The 7357-nt window shown below is 41.0% G+C and overlaps 1 pseudogene; it reads right to left on the bottom strand.

Annotated features, from left to right (window-relative positions):
• Positions 1 to 5749: 5749 nt before the first annotated feature.
• LOC146486011 (5.8S ribosomal RNA) lies at positions 5750 to 5889 on the bottom strand (annotated as a pseudogene).
• Between the last annotated feature and the right edge of the window lie 1468 nt (positions 5890 to 7357).

The raw sequence follows: 7357 nt of genomic DNA, 5'->3' as shown, positions 1-7357 counted from the left end.
ACAGGAAAACAACTTAAAGGTCTCGGTAAGTGTTGAACAATCATGTTTTATTTAGTTAATGTTGGTATTTCTCTTTCACATATCGCTAAGTAATCAAAATGTTTAGTTACGACGATGTTCAGTTCTACCGGCATTTTTATTTTCGTCTGCTGTTCAGTGTACTGTTCTTGTGTTTACTAGATTCAGTGAACTTTGTTTAGGGTCAGGGGGCCCCTTAAAACTTAAATAAACTGGTTTACTCCAGTTGTTACTATGTTGTTTTTTTTTTCACTGTCGTGTTTGCTTCAGAGCGAGAACGAAACATTTTCGAATTAGCGATGTCATTGATTATTCTAGCTGTGAATTTGTTCGTTTCAAGAATCATCGCTTAACTTGTCTTGCTATCTTCGCACCTCTTTGCGAGAAAACTTCCTTTCAGTTGAATACCGTAAGTTTACCTAGCTAATCAACACAATCAGACTTTCCGCGAATGCCTTTGTTACTTTCTAGAATTGCGTGGATATTTTGCTTAGCCCGTCGCTCGAGATACTCGCATTTGTCAAACTAATTATATGACGAGTGGTTGTCAAAATGATGTTTTTTTCTCATTTTAAGTTGAATTGTTCAGAGAAATCAAATTTTGGGCCATTTCAGTTAAAAGAAAAGCTATTTCTCGTTAGTAAGATATCGTTCTTGCAATCAACAGCCTTATTAGCTGTTAGCTCATTAACTAGTATGACATGTGACTGGAAAAGACTCATTTTTGATGCCAGGGCGTGAATCCCTATAAAGTAATAGAAAAGAACTTTGCCGGACACTTTTACCAAACAAATTAACTCTTTGGGTGAAAGACCACCTTAACCTTTTAAGCCCTAACAGTGATCAGCATCAAATTTCTCCTTGTAATAATTATTGAGAGTGTATCAGCTGAATTGCAAAGAACGGGTTGATATTCTCGTCTGCGTGATTAATCATGTTGCAATAAACTGTAGCAATCGAATGCACAGGAGACATTGCCTTTATAACGTGAATTTGTAAGCAAGAAATTGTGTTCTTAATGAGTGCCTTCAAACAAAACCCTAGCAATTGACGTTTATTCATCATATCCTGAAATAACTGGCTTAGTTCAGGATTTCAGTCCGTCTAGTAACGTCAGATTCATTGCTTGAAAATCAACTGTGATTTAGACAAGCAGGGCTATAAAAGTGTCCTTGTGTTTTCAACTTCTTTGAGCTCAGTTGGATTATACCCTTGTAATTATTATTGAGAGTGTATCAGCCGAATTGCAAAGAACGGGTTGATATTCTCGTCTGCGTGATTAATCATGTTGGAATAAACTGTAGCAATCGAATGCACAGGAGACATTGCCTTCCTAACGTGAATTTGTAAGCAAGAAATTGTGTTCTTAATGAGCGCCTTCAAACAAAACCCTAGCAATTGACTTTCATTCATCATATCCTGAAATAACTGGCTTAGTTCAGGATTTCAGTCCGTCTAGTAACGTCAGATTCATTGCTTGAAAAACAACTGTGATTTAGACAAGCAGGGCTATAAAAGTGTCCTTGTGTTTTCAACTTCTTTGAGCTCAGTTGGATTATACCTTTGTAATAATTATTGAGAGCGTATCAGCCGAATTGCAAAGAACGGGTTGATATTCTCGTCTGCGTGATTAATCATGTCGCAATAAACTGTAGCAATCGAATGCACAGGAGACATTGCCTTCATAATGTGAATTTTTAAGCTAGAGATTGTGTTCTTAATGAGTGCCTTCAAACAAAACCTTAGCAATTGACTTTCATTCATCATATCCTAAAATAACTGGCTTAGTTCTGGATTTCAGTCCGTCTAGTAACGTCAGATTCATTGCTTGAAAAACAACTGTGATTAAGACAAGCAGGGCTATAAAAGTTTCCTCATGTTTTCAACTTCTTTGTGCTCATTTGGGTTATACCCTTGTAATTTATACCTGGATTTTTGAAATCATGGCTCCAGAAGTATTGCCTTGTGTTACTTTCTCTTGTGAGATTTTATTTATTTATTTATTTATTTATTTTTTGCATTGTTCTTTTGATTCTAAGTCAATAAGAAGAATGTATAAATAGGTCATTAGCAGATATTTTTAAAATCAAAATATTTTTCTCCCCCCCCCTCCCCTTCCTTCCTCCCTCCCTCCCTGTTTTGGTAACCTAGCCCCACTCTCTCTCAAACGTCTTTTAACCGCGCAAAGATTTGGCTTTGAATTCGGCGCGCGCTCTAAGTTCAGAACTAAGTCATTAGACTTAGCGTTTCGTTTGGCTTCCTGAAGCAAAGTTTTCCTGAGGACATCATTAAGTCTAATGAGGGAAAAAGTCTTACGAGTGCAGAGGCTGCCTCGTCTAACATGCTCCCTATTTAGTTCTTTTCAGCTAAACGGGCAACTTTCAGTTACTCGGGCGTGAACTATAAAAGGTAGTATGTTGTGTGCTTTGCTTGAGGAGGTGACAGTCTTTGGCTTTAAAAAGTAGGTCTTAGGGATGATTTCTTTTCGGCCAACGTGGAATTTCCGCGAATTTGTTACCCAGCCAAAGACTTAGTATATTTTTGTGGTAGAAAAGGGCGCTAACCCTTCCCTTTTAAATGTTGATTTTAACATCCGGGAACTTCAGTTAGTATGTTAAACACTAGCAAGGATGGGCAAGGATTTTCTCTTAAAAAAGCGTGAGTTTGAAAAGCTATTCGATTTTTTTTCACCCTTATAACTGTAGCGTCGTTAGGCTAGTGATCGATTAGTCGAGATATGCGATTTTGGGTGGTATTTCCGCTCTCGAGTTTCATAAATAGTTTCCTGCAGATGTTTGGTCGCCGTGATTCTAGTTCGCGTGCAGCATGAATCTAGTATGAACATAAAAAATCAATTTGAAACGCTGTCATTCTCAAGAAGCCGATACTGATGAAGAAAGCTAGACTTGAGCGCTAAAAGACCGAGTTTTGGGCCAGATTTTCGATGCGTTGGCGCGCTTAATCATCGCTAAATTCTGACACATTTTGTAGGAAGTTCACAGGTCATGTTTCATTTCATGCAGATGTTTTTAATTAGTGTCATGTCTAATTCCAAAGAAAAGCCTCTTTCGTTTTTTCTCTCCCATACTATTCTTTGACCTTGCTTAAAATCTTGTGATAAACCCTAATTGAAGTCTTGTTAATGACTAGCATATTCCTTCAGCCTAGAAGGTCTCAAAATGTGCCCAATTTCTGGCGGCTACGTTTTCAAAAATCCAGGTATATATCTAATGCATCAAATATAATTTCCATTCGTCAAAGTTTTCAATACACTAAAATCTTAGTCTAAACTAATTAAAGGCATTAATAATATTCCAAAGGACACGGTCATAAAAATGCAAAATTACAAGAAAAAGTGCGAGAAAACAAAGTCCAGTTAAAAAAAATTGTGAAACTTGTACATAATACAGTAGTGATTGATTATAAAGTGAAACAACATTACACTGGGTCAAATAGGTTTACAAAAAACGTAACACAGGAATAAAGCATTTACAAAAATCAAAATTTTTCTAATTTCCATTAAAAGGAAGCAAAAGCAAAAGGAAAAAGTCCATTGAACAAAACTGTTATTTAAACTATTTTACAAGAATCACAAAAAAAAAATATTATTGACTTTATACTAATGTCTTTATACAAAGACTACGAAAGGGGCCTCGGGAGATCAAGCCACAGCCAAACTACTCCCGCCCGGCTAAAAACACATTTCAAATGTGTAAACTATAAAAAAAAAACGGCAGAGACCCCGGGAGACCAAACCACAGCCAAGCCTCTCCCGCCTTAAAAACACCAAATCAATTAACCATATAAAAAAAAGACGGGAGAGACCCCGGGAGGCCAAGCCACAGCCAAGCCTCTCCCGCCTTAAAAACACCAAATCAATTAACCGTATAGAAAGAAGACGGGAGAGACCCCGGGAGGCCAAGGCACAGCCAAGCCTCTCCCGCCTTAAGAACACCAAATCAATTAGCCATATAAAAAGAAGACAGGAGAGAACCCGGGAGGCCAAGGCACAGCCAAGCCTCTCCCGCATTAAAAACATCAATCAATTAATTTTATAAAAAAAGAATACGAGAAAGACCCCGGGAGACCAAGCCACAGCCAAGCCTCTCCTGCATTAAAGACACCAATCAATTATTTTTATAAAAAAGGAAGACGAGAGAGACCCCGGGAGACCAAGCCACAGCCAAGCCTCTCCGGCATTAAAAACACCAATCAATTATTTTTACAAAAAAGAAGACGAGAGAGACCCCGGGAGACCAAGCTACAGCCAAGCTTCTCCAGCATTAAAGACACCAATCAATTATTTTTATAAAAAAGAAGACGAGAGAGACCCCGGGAGACCAGGCTACAGCCAAGCTTCTCCAGCATTAAAGACACCAATCAATTATTTTTATAAAAAAGAAGACGAGAGAGACCCCGGGAGACCAAGCTACAGCCAAGCTTCTCCAGCATTAAAAACACCAATCAATTATTTTTATAAAAAGAGAAGACGAGAGAGACCCCGGGAGACCAAGCCACAGCCAAGCCTCTCCCGCATTAAAGACACCAATCAATTATTTTTATAAAAAAGAAGACGAGAGAGACCCCGGGAGACCAAGCCACAGCCAAGCCTCTCCCGCATTAAAAACACCAATCAATTATTTTTATAAAAAAGAAGACGAGAGAGATCCCGGGAGATCAAGCCACAGCCAAGCCTCTCCCGCATTAAAGACACCAATCAATTATCTTTATATAAAAGGAAGACGAGAGAGACCCCGGGAGACCAAGCCACAGCCAAGCCTCTCCCGCATTAAAGACACCAATCAATTATTTTTATAAAAAAGAAGACGAGAGAGACCCCGGGAGACCAAGCCACAGCCAAGCCTCTCCCGCCTTAAAAACACCAATCAATTATTTTTATAAAAAAGACGACGAGAGAGACACCGGGAGACCAAGCCACAGCCAAGCCTTTTCTCCATTAAAGACATCAATCAATTATTTTTTACAAAAAAAGAAGACGAGAGAGACCGCGGGAGACCAAGCCACAGCCAACCTTCTCCCGCATTAAAGACACCAATCATTTTTTTTTATAAAAAGGAAGACGAGAGAGACCCCGGGAGACCAAGCCACAGCCAAGCCTCTCCCGCCTTAAAAACACCAATCAATTTATTTTTATAAAAAAGAAGACGAGAGAGACCCCGGGAGACCAAGCCACAGTCAAGCCTCTCCTGCCTTAAAAACATCAATCAACAATTATTTTTATAGGGTAGTTGTTCGCTATCGGTCTCACGCCAGTATTTAGCTTTGGATGGAGTTTACCATCCGTTTTGGGCTGCATTGTCAAACAACCCGATTCTTCGAAAGCACATCGTGAGCGGCCGTCCGCGCCACAGATGGGGTTGTCACCCTCTGCGACGTGCTGTTCCAAGCATTTTAGGCATGGTCGGTCCGCCGAGAAAGTGCTTGTCGCAACTACAACTCGCCGAAGCGTTTAGGCCTCGGAGATTCCAAATTTGAGCTCTTCCCGCTTTAATCGCCGTTATTAGGGGAACCCTTGTTAGTTTCTGTTCCTCCGCTTGTTAATAGGCTTAGATTCAGCGGGTAGCCTTGCCTGACCTGAGGTCCAGATATGTTTTTGTCGTGGGACTCTGCGCGCGCTCCAGACACTCACCCAGCCAAGGACCAAATGGATTTTTAGCCTTCGCATGGGGGTGCAGAACCACGCACGATGCGAGTCTCTCTGCTTTTCAAGGGACACGGCGGCATAAGTGTGCCGTGACGCCTCAATGTAGCACACTCTAGTGCGTTGGATGATATCCGACACTCACTACTTATCGCAGCTGGCTGCGTTCTTCATCGATGCGTGAGCCAAGAGATCTACCGTTAAAAGTTGTTTCTCCCTTTTTTGTTTTCCAACACTATTGGTTCTCAGACTGACTAAACATAAAGTCGGGGCTGACCGAACGCACGCCAAGCGGCGGGCGGACGACCATTTAACGGCACGAAGACCGACCCCTAAGAGATTGCGTACAGTTCACTCAATAAACAAGTCTCAGAGACTCTTTTAAGGGCATCACAGACCTGTTATTCACTTCTTGACTTTGGTTGCATACCAACAGTCCCTCTAAGAAGTTAACCGCGAATCGGGATTTGCGTAACTATTTAGCAGGTTAAGGTCTCGTTCGTTAACGGAATTAACCAGACAAATCACTCCACCAACTAAGAACGGCCATGCACAACCACCCATAGAATCAAGAAAGAGCTCTCAATCTGTCAATCCTCACTATGTCTGGACCTGGTGAGTTTCCCCATGTTGAGTCAAATTAAGCCGCAGGCTCCACTCGTGGTGGTGCCCTTCCGTCAATTCCTTTAAGTTTCAGCTTTGCAACCATGCTTCCCCCGGAACCCAAAAACGTTGGTTTCCCATAAGGTGCCAAAGGTGTCATCCAATAACACCCTCTGATCCCTAGTTGGCATCGTTTATGGTTAGAACTAGGACGGTATCTCTCGTTCTTGATTAATGAACACTTTTGGCAAATGCTTTTGCAGTAGTTCGTCTTTCGTAATTCCAAGAATTTCACCTCTGACAATGAAATACGATGGCCCCCAATTCTCTCTCTTAATCATTACTTCGGTTCCAGAAACCAACAAAATAGAACCAAAGTCCTATTCCATTATTCCATGCTTACGTATTCAAGCGCTGAAGGAAGGCAAGAAAAGTGCTTCTGCGAAGGAAAATATCCTCCTGCTCTTTTGCCTCCATCATTAGCCAAAGCCTAGCGTACACAACTTCCATCTACGCTCTGCCTGCCACTACAGTGACAATGCATTTGGGCACCATTTTTTCCCTCCTTCGAAAGGAAAGCTATAAGCCCAACTTTCCTTGCCCGTTAGTCAATTCTGCCCTCTATTTCTCAGCCTGGCCGCCTTGGAACATAAGGGACAGGGTTTACTAGCCAGCTCCTCTCGGAACCTTCGCGACCAACCTGCCCACACTATAACCCCCAAACGATCATAAGGAGACTACATCATACGGTAGACAGAAAAAAAGCGCGAAAAAAATGAAATTTTTGAAAATCTAACCCACAACCAGCCAAATCGTTAGTAAGTCATGCCAAATGATTGGCGACATCTTAAAAAGCCATTTAAGCCACGACATCCCATAATTTAACGCTTTTAAATATTTGTCACTATACGCACTGTAAGTACCTCACTAACCTTAACCTCAGATTTTACGGGAACATGTTCAAATTTTAACACACGTCTCAGCACGAGCAAAAACATCAAAACTCATCACAAAAATCAGAATTCTCCCATTTTTTGGGAAAATTCACTATATTCACTGTAAGTTCCTTACCAG

This window comes from Pavona decussata, unplaced genomic scaffold, assembly GCF_977016875.1.
Source record: "Pavona decussata unplaced genomic scaffold, jaPavDecu1.1 SCAFFOLD_22, whole genome shotgun sequence".
In the NCBI taxonomy this organism is placed as follows: domain Eukaryota; kingdom Metazoa; phylum Cnidaria; class Anthozoa; order Scleractinia; family Agariciidae; genus Pavona; species Pavona decussata.
The sequence above is the reverse complement of the archived record's forward strand: the minus strand, read 5'-3'. Positions and strand labels throughout refer to the sequence as shown.